We start from the raw sequence: 14,920 nt of genomic DNA, 5'->3' as shown, positions 1-14,920 counted from the left end.
TTTCTATCTCTTGCCCATAGCCTAAGAGTGGTCAAAGGCTCAGAGCCCATAGCCAGTATAATGGGCTCGTGAGAAATTATCACATTACCTGCAGAATAGAGTCTATTTAGGACAAACATCGTATATTTTATTACCCTATTTCAAATAAGTAAATAGAATGTCAATTCACACAAAAGAGATATTACTTGAAAAGAAACGTGAACTTGGAGTCTTGGACTAGTGTTTAAATTATTGCTCAGTTGTATCAAGGGTCGATCAATGGTGTGAGATCTTTATCACCAACTGACTCCTGCATCCTGACATAGTTGAAGTCCATTTCAAGGTGAGACAACCTAATGATGTCATAAAAATAATAACAATAAAACAAGGTCAGACCTAGTCTCCTAGCAACGCATTTTAATCTGTCTCACAGCAGCGCATTCCTGATACATGAAGAAACAAGGTCAGACCTAGTCTTGAAACTTGCCTACATCTGAATAGAAGTGCACCTATAGGTGTGTACTTGGAAGGATATTCAAACACCTGAAGATAAGATTTCATTATTGTTCCTAAGTTACAATGTATGTATATAGACCTGAAGCTTACCTTGGAGAAGCAGTAAGAAAGATTCAACATTTGAAGATAAATTCCAACGAGATTCAACATATTAAATCAAAACATCAGAAACTTGTTAATATAAACTGAAAAATAAAAGTTCCAAGTTTTGGAAACTCAAAAAAGTGAAGGATATGTTGATTCTATACCGTAATGAATCAAATGTTTTCTAACTATATCATACGCAAACCTTTTCCTATTTCGACATTTTTTTACATGGGCAAGGACACGTGGTCGACGTTTCGTCTTTGCTACTAGCAAATAGAATAAAATGAAAAACCCTCTACCTATACACACTCCCAAGTCTGTCAATTTTATTCATCCATTCTTTTGGAATCGGTTGAAACATTCTGTAGGTAACACAAGTAAACACAAAGAACAATTAATTGTAATAGGGTCAATGTCTTTTACAAGGATATTGCCCACATACCGGGGGGGGGGGGGGAAGGTAGAAAAGTTATTTTATTTCATTTATTCCTACTAGCCTGGCTTTTAACATTATCTATTTATGAAAATTTGATGCAGACAACAAGGAAACACAGAAAATAAATAAATAAATAAAATATACAAACATTATAGTTCACTCATAACAATGAGAACATATATTTAATTTGTCCAAATGAAGACCAAGTCAGAAGAAATTTTATCAAAGGCAACTGATAGGGAACTTGGAACTATAATTAACAAACAAAGTCTAAAGGACCTCAAAAGAACGTGCTATTTTCCGACAAATGAGAAAGGATATAGCACCAATCTAATTGATTAACAAGTTTGACTAACTGTAGCACGTAAAGATTCAAGGGAACCTAAAACTGGTTTCACTATTAAGGTTGTTTGGTTCAAATAATTAATTTTTCATTACTCTTTTTTTTACCAAGCAAGCAATATAGTATTTGCACATGCCATTACCAATCACATTCCAACATCAAAGGCACTAATTTTGTTCCTAATTATTATGAAATCCGAAAGAAACCATAAATCACATACCAAGGACACAAAAGACTAGAACAAAAACCAAGCTAGACTGTCCACTCAATACTCATCACCCTCATCACCATCGTCACCCTCTGCAAACTTGACCCCAAGTTCTTCATAATCCTTCTCTAGTGCAGCCAGATCCTCACGGGCTTCAGAGAACTCTCCTTCACCAACATACCAATGGACATATGCACGTTTTGCATACATAAGATCAAACTTGTGGTCAATTCGGGAGAACACCTCAGCAACACTGGTGGAGTTAGAGATCATGCAAACAGGTCTCTGAACCTTCGCAAGGTCATCCCCAGGCACGACTGTTGGTGGCTGGTAGTTGATACCACACTTGAACCCAGTAGGACACTAGTCAACAAACTGAATGGTGCGCTTAGTCTTGATGGTGGCCACAGCAGCATTTACATCCTTGGGCACAACATCACCTCTATACATCATACAGCAGGCCATGTACTTTCCATGGCGGGGATCATATTTAGCCATCATAGGCAAGGGTTCAAAGGCACTGTTAGTTATCTCAGCCACTGAAAGTTGCTCGTGGTGTGCCTTCTCAGCCGAGATCACAGGTGCATAAGAGGGAAGCATGAAATGGATCCTAGGATAAGAGACCATATTGGTGCGAATTGATGACATCCACATTAAGCGCACCATCAAACCTCGAGAGAGTATCAAATAGAAAGCTAATTACTTTAGGATTAAGGCATGATTGAATACTGGTAGTTAATTATTTAAAAGCTAGTTTTAAGCTTTTAACGAAAAAATAGAGTTTTCAGAGAAGCATGTTGAGAATTTCAAACGTGAACACAGTTATAAGTCATTAATCAATAAAAAAAAACATATGCAAACAAGAATAATCAGACCACAAGACAGTCGCTTCACTCGAAAAAAACACAAACCAAAAGTAAAAATCGTACCTTTTGCAGCAACTAGAACCGAACTTGCAACTAAATCAGACCGAGCAAACCCTACATCATAGTGGAGTAAAATAGCGAGAGAGAAGTAATTGAACGGAAGAGGTGGAATAGGATGGTGTACTTACAGCGGTGACAACAAACATCAGTGAAAGATTGAAAGAGAATAAAGATATTTGAGAGTGAGTGATGGAGATTTGAGAGAGATTTATTTGAGATCGAGAGAGAGAATCGATGAAAGAGAGTTTCTTACCTTAAGGAGAGTTGTCAATTAGTGAGAGCGCGAGTTTTTTCTTGAATCTCTCTTTCATAAATTCCCAAATTTCTAATTTTTTTGTTTTTTTTAAACCATTCACAATTTCGCAGTGCATATATGTCGTAAGAAAATAACTAAACACCATTACAAATTAATTCAATTTTAATAAAAAATCATTGTAACAGTTTATCATCATTCCTTACGGTATTAAAGTGTGAGGGACTCTCTCACGTTAAAAAACTGTTACTAATTAAAAAAAAGTGAGAGTTACTAATTCCCTGTTTTGGTGTAGTGGCTACCATTCCGGTGGTAGCATAACAAACATCAAACTTTCCCTTTGGCAAAACTTTGGTCATAATATCTGACCCATTCTTGTCGATATAGATCTTCTCAATGTACAATTGCTTCTCTTCGAGAACTTCACTAATCCAATGATAACGCACATGTATGTGCTTGGATCTAGAATGAAAACTCAGATTCTTGCTAAAATAGATGGCGCTTTGACTGTCACAAAGAACTACAAACTGTTTTTGCTTTAACTCTAGTTCATTGAATAACCTCTTTATCCATAACATCTCTTTGCAACACTCAGTGGCTGCAATATACTAAACTTCTGTAGTGGAGAGGGCAACACACTTTTGCAACTTCAATTGCCAAGAAGCTGCTCCCTCTGCAAAAGTAAATAGATAACCGAAAGTGGACTTTATCGAGTCAACATCACCTGTCATGTATGCATCTATGTAGCCTTCAAGTAAGGTCTTACTCCCACCAAAATACAAACATGCCTTGGAAGTGCCCTTGAGATATCTCAATATCCACTTAATACCTTTCCAATGCTCTTTACCCAGATTTGACAGAAATCGGCTTATAACACTAATGGCAAAAGCAATATCTGGTCTTGTAAACACCATTGTATACATCAAACGGCCCACTGCGGATGCATATAGAATCTTTTGCATTTCTTTCTTCTCATACTCACCCTTCGGACACTTATCTTTGGTCATGCGGAATTGGCCACCAAGCAGACAACTCACTAGCTTCGCTTGATCCATGTTGAATCTCTTTAACAACTTCTCAATATAGCTTTCTTGAGAAAGCCACAACATCCCACTCTTTCTGTCACGAGTGATCAGTATACCAAGTATCTGCTTTGCTTGACCCAAATCCTTCATCTCAAAAGACTTACTCAAAGCCTTTCTTCAACTTGGATATCTTGTTGATGTTTTGGCCAACTATCAACATATTCTTCTACATACAACAAGAGCACTATGAAATTCCCATCTGAAATTTTTTGAACAAACACATAGTGATCGAATGCAGACTTCTTATAGCCATGCTTCACCATAAAAGACTTAAACTTCATGTACCACTATCTCGGTGTCTACTTTAAACCATACAAACTCTTTCTCAGTTTGCATACCAAATGCTCCTTGCCTTTGACCTCAAACCCTTCTGGCTGATCCATGTAGAAATCTTCCTTAAGATCACCATGAAGAAAAGTTGTCTTGACATCTAGTTGCTCAACCTTTAGGTTCATACTTGTGGTCTAACCCAATACCACCCCTAGAAATCATCTTAACTACACGAGAGAAAATTTCATCAAAGTTAATACTTTTCCTTTGACCGAATCCCTTCACAACAAGACGAGCTTTGTGTCTTGGATGTGGATTATTCTCTTTATGCTTGACTTTGAAAATCCACTTATTCTTGAGAACTTTTCTTCCTTTAAGTTTCTAAACTAAGTCATACGTGTGATTCTTATATAAAGAACCCATCTTATCTTGCATGGCCTTCAACCACTTCTCTTTGCCTATACCTTCAAAAGCCTCTTGATAGTACATATGCTCTCTACCATCGGATAGTAAAATATATGTATGTGGTAGATACCTGGTTGAAGCTTGTCTTTCTCTTTTGGATCTCCTCACTTCATCTTCTTGTGGCTCAGGAGGATGCACCTCAGATGGTGGTTCGTGCACTTCATCTGCATCTTCTATCTCAATATGTTCAATCCTATTATGAACAATAGGATCATCATCATAAGCCTCAAACCCATAGTTCTCTGCATTCTCAATCTCTTCTGCAACTCGTTCCACAGTAGGAATTTCTGGTTTTAGATCAACAAGATCATCAACGAAAGCTTCTAGCTTCTCACTAATCTCAAAGTCTTCTATTGTTTGGTCTTCCAAGAACACAACATCTCCACTTCGGATTATATTTTTGTTGATCGGATCATAAATTTTGTAACCAAACTTCTCATTCCCATAACCCAGAAAAATGCACTATTTGTCTTTGTTATCCTTGGGAATATGAACAAATGCTCTACACCCAAATACCCTCAAGTATCCATAAACAATATCTCTGCCTGACCACACTCTCTCTGGACAATCACTATTCAGAGACTTCGAAGGCGATAGGTTGATCAAATGTACAATTGTGCGCATTGTTTCTACCCAGTAACTCCTTGGTAACTTAGAGTGAGACAACATGCATCTCATCCTTTCTACAATGGTACGGTTCATCCTCTAGGCTATACCATTGTGCTGCGGTGTATTGGAAACTGTCTGATCATGACGAATCCCATGACTCTTGCAATACTCTTCAAATGGCCCAATATACTCTCCCCCATTATCTATACGGATACACTTCAAAGGTTTCCCTATCTCTCTTTCCACCATGCTATGAAAAGTTAAACACGTATATCAAGAACTTCATCATTGGTCTTCAAACTATATGCCCATATCTTTCTTGACACATCATCAATAAAAGTCAAAAAGTACAAAGCTCCCCTGTGGGACTTCACTTTTATGGGACCACATAAATCTGAGTGTAGTAGCTCAAGGATATTCTCCTTTTAATGAGAGGGGAATTTTTGAAAAGACACCCTATGTTGTTTTCCAACCAAACAATGAGTACATCTATTTAAATGTATACATTTGATGTTTGACAACACATTTTGCTTGGTAAGAACTTCCATGCATTTCTCTCCCATATGATACAATCTCTTGTGCCATAGTTCGGTGGAAGCTTCCACTACACCAAAACAGTTTTTTTGTGACACTGGGTTTTTTTTTTCATTAGTGATGCCAAATAGGTGTCAGGAATGTTGTGACACCATTTTGGCGTCACTAAATTGCTAAAGTCGTCACCAATAATTTACCCATTTAATAATTTTGTCAATTAAATTTTGAAGAGTTTTAAGAATTATAGTGACGGCAAGAGAGCGTCAGGGTGTCTAAGATGCAAAAAATTACAACTTAAGGGATCGTGTCTTCTCTCGAATAAATTACAACTCAAAATTCAGTTCCCAAATACTTCGTCTCTTCTTCAGTCTTCACCACTCTCTCCAGTTCCCATTACTAAACCAAATCGATCTGCCTTCGATTAAAACATGGTAATCTAGAAATGAAGTTTGAACAAACTGTAGAAATGATTGAAGTAACTCTTGAAGGCAAAGATGCTGAAGAAGAAGGAGATGTGTTGGGAGATTTCACTAGAAAGTCACACCTCAATCTAGTTACTTTCTATCCCAAGTGATTTTAACTTGGAGCTCACACTAAGAAAATCACCCACCCAAGACTTTGGTAGTTATCACAACAAACTCAAACAAGCAAAGCCACTAATTTATCATCACCCATAACAAGCAAACAATAAATAAGGAAGTAAATATGCAAAGAGACACAAAAATTTAGGTGGTTCGGTAAATGTTACCTACATCCACACAAGAGCCGAGTTTCCTTTATAGCAAAGATTGGAGAGTTTATAAAAGATATCAATAATCAAGAACAAGAGGCCTCACTCAAACCTTAGCTCAATAGAGCTCCCACAATACCCAAGAAATGAATCTCTCAAAGTTGTCTCAAAACCCTAATATATTTTTTTTATATAGGTACACATAGAAAAATGTGAGAAATATGGGCTTTGGGCCGAAATATCGACAAACTGTCGAAATTCCGAAAAGTTTTAGAACTCTAACTTCAAACGACACCATCAGGTCGTTGGGAGGTAAAACCAGTAACATTACTTCCAAACGCTTTTCTCAAAGGACTTCGCCAAGTCGTTTGGCTCTCTTCCTACACGATGCCCACATGTCGTTCAAGCTTGCTGGTGAGATACCAGAGCTTCATTCGCTCGATGGTTCTACAGCCCAACAAGATGTGCCTGGAATAACGCTCGAAAATGCTACTTATTTAATTAAGAAAGGGACGATAGCTGCGAAAGCTCGTAATTAATTGGAGACTTTCGATTGTTTCAACCTTATGTTGAAATCAGGTTAGGGATTTGAAATTTCCCCACTTTCTTATTTTCTTTCTCTTACTTCCTGATTAATCTCGTGTTATAGAAGGGTTGGGTGGAAGAGAAAGGATACTTTTTGCCGTCGATTTCCTTCAGTTCATCACATTTTCTTATAAAAACCGTTTTTTTTTTGTATGGCTTGGTATACACTGAATGGTGTTTGTTTAATTTTGAGCTATTGATGGAATTTGTTGTGGAATTTGTTGGATTTAAGGCAGGAGCAGTTTCATTTCTGTGTGAAGCAAAACACGTTTTGGAGTTCTTGGGTTTTTCAGTTAATTTGTTATAATCATATGATGTTTTTGTATAATTCTGTTGGAATTGAGTTTTGTTTTGTTTTTTTTTTTTTAATTTCAAGTTATCAAAGAATTTGGTTGGAGTATATCAGCAGTTTTAGGGTACGAACTGTTTTGCTTGTTTAGGTCGGAGTGAAAACAACTTTTATTTGAAGTGGTTTTTGTCCCATTGGTTAATGTCTTGACTGTTTTAAAGATAAATGCCTCATTTCAGAAGTGTAGGATTTTTAAATGCTTGCTCTGTCAAGAACAAGAACAAACGTAACTTCTAGCATAAGTAATTAAGTATTAGATGTTTTATATACACAAGTAGCAAATACTTTGCGAAGATGTACTCGTCATTTTCAGATGCAGTTTTGTGGTTACTAGTATTTGATGTAGGAACCAATTTCTTTCAAGACCCAAGCCACCGTCTTCAGCTATTTTCCTTAATTCTAAATCATTTTGTTTCTCATACAAAACTTTGTAAATTTCTATTTTTACTAAGTGGCAGTAACATCTTTTATTTTATTTGGAACGGGGTTTATACATCTGTTCTCTTTTCTTAAGCGTAGGCTAGAAGCTGAACACGATTGACTGGAAAGAATAGGACCTTTGGCATACTATTCAGAATGGGTTAAAGCGCTGAAGAGAGACACTTTAAAGGAGGTTGTTCATAAACATTTTGAAGAAACTGGTGAAGACGAGAATACCCAACTTAGCCAGATGTTTCAACATCAAATCAATAAAGAATAATGCATCATGATGCGCACTGATATTCGTATCCGCCGGGGTCTTTTGGCGATGCGAATGCGCGATGATCAAGTAAAAAAAGTATAGTTTCATAGTTTCATATCTTTCTTAAAGTTAGAGTTTTGTTTTATGAGTCATCACATCTTTTAAAATTTTCTTGATATAGATTAACCAATTCAAAGTGTACCCTGTAATGCCTGTATCATGCTATATGTGTGGATATCAACTAAAACTAGATTTTTACCATGTTTTGGACATGTGACGTTCCTTTGAAGATGGGCCTTGTATATTAATCTGGACATGTGACGTTCCATGTGTTGATTAAGAAAATTGGGACAATAATATTACCAGGATCATTAATTTGTTTTATGAAGAATGGTCTTTGTTTACATAATGGGGAGATGCTTCAATGTCTTTTAATTATTCTTCTATAATGTGTTTTACATCTTCCCCTGCTTTCATAAGTATGTCTGAGACTCCTAGTATAGGTTTGACTTACCCTACCGGTTGATGCCTTTAGGTAAGGATAGCTGAAAAAGAAACCTGTTTCATATAGATCGAGACTTGTAGCTTGATTCTTTATTCATTCCCTACTGGTAAGAATTGCAGGAAATCGTTCTAGGGGTTAAAGAAGTAGTTTTAGAATGATTGATAGATCTAAGGAGTTGGATCTATTGTATTTAACTTTTAATTTTCTTTTTCATTTATGCTCTTGTTTAAGTATCATTTGAATGTGTTGAGAAGCAGAAGTAGAACCTTATGTTTACCATGCTACCTTTGTAGTTGTTTACCATGCTACCTTATTCTACTTGTTGGGAAGTGTTGTTGGACTGCAATATTATCTGATTTTGGAATGTTCAACTCTCAATAATCCCCAGATAAGTAAAGCTAACTTGAATAACTGCCTTTCCATTTTTAATTGATTAATAAAGTTTTCTTCTTTCTTTGTGAAAGACAAGTTTAAAGTTGACAAGTTCTTTTTACTTGGTGGGAGCTTTGAAGGTACTTTATTTCTGCTAGACTGTGGATACTTGCGAAGAAGATATATACCTTGTAGTTGTATATTATTGCATTTTAAAATTGATAAGTGTGAAAGTTATTTGATAATAATTTTGAGAGATATAGAGTAAATCGTGAGTGTTCATCATGTGTACTTTGTAGACTACTTTGAAATGTGAAATGGATTATTTGGTAATAGTGAAATTTTCAGTGTTGATACTTTTATATTTTGTAGATTAATTGCATTGTTTTTTAAATAAGTTGTCTCTTAGAGAGTTCTATAGGGTACAAGACTGCAAAATGACTACAAAATGATTGCTCATATAGCAAAATAATAAATACTATTTTTTAAAAAAACTAAAACACGTTTACTGATGCTATAATCCCGTCACAAATGTTAAAACGCCATCACAAATTTGTGATGCCAAAACACCGTCACAAAACGTCCGTCACAAAACAATGTGACGCCATAATGTCGTCACAAATTTGTGACGCCAAAATGTCGTCACAAAAATGATTGACGCCAAATTTCGGACGCCAAATAGACGTCACAAAAAAGCTGTTATGGTGTAGTGTTCATCTTGTGCTGTATTTAATTATGTTTTACACAAACTAGTTTGTGTCTTGTAAAGCGAACAATCCTTCTTTCCTTTGGCTACCACAAAGGAACATTTGCTTAGTTTCCATACCTTATTATTATCAAATGAGTTTTGGAAACCATCATCATCTAACTTTCCAACGGAAATTAGGCACAGTCGAATGTCAGAGACATGTCTTACATCCTTGAGTGTCAAGGTGTAGCCAATATTAGTTTCTACATGAACATCACCAATGCCTGTAATTTTCGAGACTCCACTATTACACATCTTCACCTCACCAAAATCAGCACATCTGTAGGTAGTGAAAAAACTCTTGTGCGGTGTGACATGATAGGACATTTTGATATCTATCACCCACATTGTATCCTGACATGAGGTACTAACACAACACATACCCAACACAATCTGACACAATTCCCACTAGTTCATCGTCTACTACTGCGGTAGTATCTCGACTTGTGCTTTCATTCCTCTTTAGCATGTTTTCATGTACACAATTATTCTTCTCATCCCTCTTCAGTGTTCTACACTCATATTTGAAGTGACCCTTGGTGGCATAATAGTAACATTGTCTCTCTTTTTTAGGAGTTCTAGATTTACCCCTATATTTTTTTCTATCATGACCTCTAGAATGAGGTGGTTTTCTACTCCTGCCTCTCCCCCATTTTTCTGTGACAAGGATTTCTAAGTAAGAGGAGCTACTTCGTGAACCCCTTTTTGTCCCCTCATTAAACAATGCATCGGTAACCATTTCCATTGAATCGATTCCATCCTTAGCGGCTCCACCAAGAGAAACTGCTTAATTCTCCCAACTAAATAGTAGATAGTTCAATAGTAACAAAACCTCAACTTCGTCACCCATATGAATCTTCATCAAATGCAGCTGATTTATGGTATTTTGTACGACATTAAGATGCTTAGACATTGAAGAAACTTCTTTGTACCTCGAGTTAGCAAACTTCTTAATGAATAACACTTTGTTGCCCGCAGACTTCCTCTCATAGAGGTCTTCTAATTTCTTCCACAAGTTAAAAACGGTAGTCTCTTGGGATACATGGTAGAATACACTATCGTCAATCCACTGTCGAATGTACCCAATAACTTTTCTATCAAGTGTCTTCTAATTTGCATCAGATACTTATGTCGGTTTTACTCTTTCATTCTCAATGGGTTGTGCCAAGTCCTTGCAATAAAACAAATCTTCCATCGTGGCTTTCAAAATAGTGTAGTTATTTCTAGTTAGACTAGTCATGCGAGTGTTTATGGAATGATCCATCTCAACTAAGTATTTCAACTCAAACCCTCTCTTAAGAATTTAATCAAACACCTTTCGAGCAAGATTTGGAATAACGACATTTGTGATTGATCTAACCTAGCTCTGATACCACTTGTTTGGGGAAAACGATACCAATCGATCCCTACTAAGATAGCTTGAATATGAACATTCTAAACTCCAATTGAAAAATCTAAGCTTTCACTACAACTAACAACCACAAACCTAAGCTATGGAATTAACTATCATAAACAAGCAATAACAATGTAAAGTAAAACTTACCACAATGAGACACAAGATAAAATGTGGTTCGGCTAATGATGCCTACTTCCACAAAAGCCAATCTTTTTGTAAGTGTGGGAAGGAAGATTACAATCACTCCTCTCAAGTCTCTCCAAACTTACTAAATCTCTTTTCACTAATCTCTTCTTACAAGTTTTATCTCTTTGCAAGGGTTTTCTCTCAATTTTGGTTGCTCTCAAATTTGGTTTTATCTCTTGTATGACTTATGGGTAAACAACCCTAACTTCATATATATAGGATTATGAAATTTCGGTGTAAAACGAAATTCCAAATCATCTCGGTTTGTCTGTTGAAAACCGGACTCCTAACTGTGCCCAACATAGGGGTGTGCGCCCCTTATGTAAACTTAACTAGAAGCATCAGCTTCAAAAGATATGATGTGAGTAGATCGTTCAAATTCCTCATAGCCGATCCCATGGAGTCATCCATTTTTACCTCATGAGGACATGCACCCCTTAACCAAGGCAAATCACTACAACAAATATGGCCTATAACATCACTGAATTTACATCACTCTATAAAAAGTGATTTCATAAAACAGATATGACATCACTTTTTTCAGCAAGTGATGTTGTATCTAATTGAGAATTCATTTCCACGTCACTCATCCTAAAAGTGATTTGAAAAGGATGCTCAACGTTATTTTAGTAAGTGATATTAGGGAGATAATGTGGTTCTTATTTTTAACATCACTTTATGAATCACTTCGTGAGTAGTTTTACTATTTTCCAAATCACTTCAAAAGTGACTCATCGAGGATTTCTAAAAGTATTTAAGTACTCGGTCTCCACATGGTTACTCATTCAATTGGTACGATGGCCACTATAAGAGCATTCCCAATGCAAGTCACTATAAGGGGAAATAGGGACTTGTCACCTTTATGGAGCCAAAAACCCTTGCCCAATGCAAGGGTGACAAATCCGGTAGCTTGTAACTCAGTGAAAATGAGGGTAGCACTTGCTACGAAGATAGCTGCTGAGTTATGAACTTAAGACGAGACCTTTTATTCCGTCTCGCGTCTATTTTTGATTTTTTCTGTTTTTTTCTTCCGGACGGAATGTTTCATTCCGTCTTGTGAGTTTTTTCGACTTTTTTATTTTTTTTTAATTTTTTTTTCAGACGGGATGTCTGTCCAACATTTTTTTTTTCGATATTTTTTCACTTTTTACATTCAGACAGAATGTTTTGACGGAACTCGTCCGACGTTTTAAAGTCACCTCTGCATTGAGCAACCCCTCGTTGCTTTTCACCAGAAAGGTAGCAAAGAAGGAAAATTATCCTACATGGAGGTGAAAACTTGCTGCTTGCATTGGGAATGCTCTAAAACAATTTCATTTTTATTATCTATTACGATTGTGTCTTCTCGATTTTTCTTTGTTCCACATTGTCCAGATGTGAAATTTCTTTGATCATATATTTTATTTTGTTCTAAAAAAACCCAGTAATGCTAGATTGACACACTTATTTGACCTACTATTTGGACCTACTGATGTATCAAAAGTCATAATCATTGATTTACATAGAGATACATATCCGTGTGTATTGCAATGCAAACCAACGTTATCCAAATAGTGAGTTGCAATAATAGGTCTAAAAACCACCTTATTCCTAACCAAAGGTTATTGAAATAAAATTAAAAAATAAAATAAAAGTTGTTGCTTTAAGTGTTAATTGGTTTGAATGTAGTTTTAATGAGGGAATTTTATGAATTGTTAGTGTTTGTTATTCATATTGTTTTGTTGTAAGTGAGAAAATAATGTTATGTGATGATAAATTAGACGCTTTGTCTTTTAGATCTTTCAACTTTTTGAGGTGATTACTTAGCTATGCTGGTCGTGATTGTTTGTTGTACAGACCAAATTAGTAGTTCCTTAATGTTTTGCATTCTAAAGTTGCCTCACTCCTTGTTTAATTAGTCTAATGTTCTCTTGTTGTCGACTAAGCCTATTATTTCATCACTTGTATTAGTAATATAGGATTGTTTTCTCCAAGTAATTGTTGTTGGGATATTAGATTGATTTTAGCTTCAACGTAAAGTTATGTTTGTGTTGCTCCAGTTGCTGATATTTTTGTTTCTCCCAAGGTCAAATACCGAAAGCTTTGCTTGCGTTAATTATCCTATTTATAGGTAGATTACTAAGGACGTTATGGACAAGACATGGAGATCATTATACATGTTTAGTACACTATAATTTATTTTTGTTATTTTAGATAATTGTTACATCTATGTTTATTACAATTAATGAGTATGCTAAAATTCAACAGAGCTACCAACAAGTACGAAGTTGGTGTTGATGAATTCAATGAATTCGAATCTAAACATGCGGAAGATGAAAAAATTCTTAGATGTCCATGCAATGAGTGCAAAAATTTAGAACATTTTGATATAGATACTGTAAAATTCCATTTGATGTCGAAGGGTATTGCTATGACTTATGATCTATTCATTTTGCACAAAGAAGAAGTGCAAGTTCCCGTAGAAGACGAGGGTTTTAAAAATACAAACATCTACCACCCTGAGACATATGAGTTGTTTAAAGCTACAAATGAAGGTAATTCTAAGGAAATTCCTGTCGGTGCAAAAGAAGAAGCTAAGCTTCAAAAGGCGATTGAGGAAGCTAAAAAACCATTGTATGGAGGTTCTAAGTATACCAAATTGGATGCAATAGTTTCTTTGTATACCCTAAAAGCAAAGAGGGGTTGGTCTAACAGTAGCTTTACCGAGTTGTTGGAGATACTTGATTATATCCTTCCTAAGGATAACATTATTCCTCGGTCACATCATTCAGCAAGGTCAATGTTAAGAAAGTTTTATTTGGATTTTAAGCAGGTGCATGCGTGCGTAAATGACTGCATGTTATTTTGGGATAAAGACGAAGATTTGGTGACTTGTTGAAAGTGCAAAGCCTCATGATGGAAAGTCGATGCCCACACAAAGAAGGTACTTGAGAAGGTTCCAACAAAGGTTATAAGGTATTTTCCTGTGAAACCTAGTTTCAAAAGGATGTTTAGGTCGGTCGATACAACAAAATATTTCACGGGGCATGCTTCTAATAGAAGTGGTGATGGAATCATGCGTCATCCAGTTGATTCTACGACTTGGAAACATATTGATAACAGTTGGCCATCTTTTGGAGAAGATTCCCGAAACCTACGATTGGGATTGTCTGCTGCTAGTGTCAATCCTCACCGCACTCTCAGTTCAAAGTATAGTTGTTGGCCAGTATAATAATTTCTTGAATGAATTATCTTATGTCTAGGAGCTTGTAGCTAATTGTTGAATAATTAAGAGGTATATCCATTTTCTTTTTGTATATATATATTGGCATTTACTATGATATTAATCTTTTTTCAGTCGAACAATTCATTTGTTGAACTTTCTGCCGAGCCTGCACGTGACGAACAAATTGCCCCTACACAAAAACTCCCTGAAAATCACAGTGACCATCAAAGTCGTTCTAAGCAAAGCAATTAGAAGTCAAACTCAATAGGTTTCCTATACTAAAAGCATTTATGATTTGACCATATCTATAGAGTTTGTTTTTTTAATGTATTTTCATGTATGGAGGTCGTTCATCTAATCCAGTGAAGTTCAAATTGTTTAGACTTATCCCGTGGCAGAAGGTCTTTGATACACTGATAATCCTGCGACCGAAGTGCATCATTCACCTCTC

At 36.0% G+C, this 14,920-nt stretch overlaps 1 pseudogene; it reads right to left on the bottom strand.

Annotated features, from left to right (window-relative positions):
- Positions 1–1,545: 1,545 nt before the first annotated feature.
- LOC147515177 (tubulin alpha-1 chain pseudogene) lies at positions 1,546–2,169 on the bottom strand (annotated as a pseudogene).
- Between the last annotated feature and the right edge of the window lie 12,751 nt (positions 2,170–14,920).

Source organism: Coptis chinensis, chromosome 2, assembly GCF_015680905.1.
Source record: "Coptis chinensis isolate HL-2020 chromosome 2, ASM1568090v1, whole genome shotgun sequence".
Classification (NCBI taxonomy): Eukaryota; Viridiplantae; Streptophyta; class Magnoliopsida; order Ranunculales; family Ranunculaceae; genus Coptis; species Coptis chinensis.
Note: the sequence above shows the minus strand (reverse complement) of the source record. Positions and strands in the feature narration are given on the sequence as shown.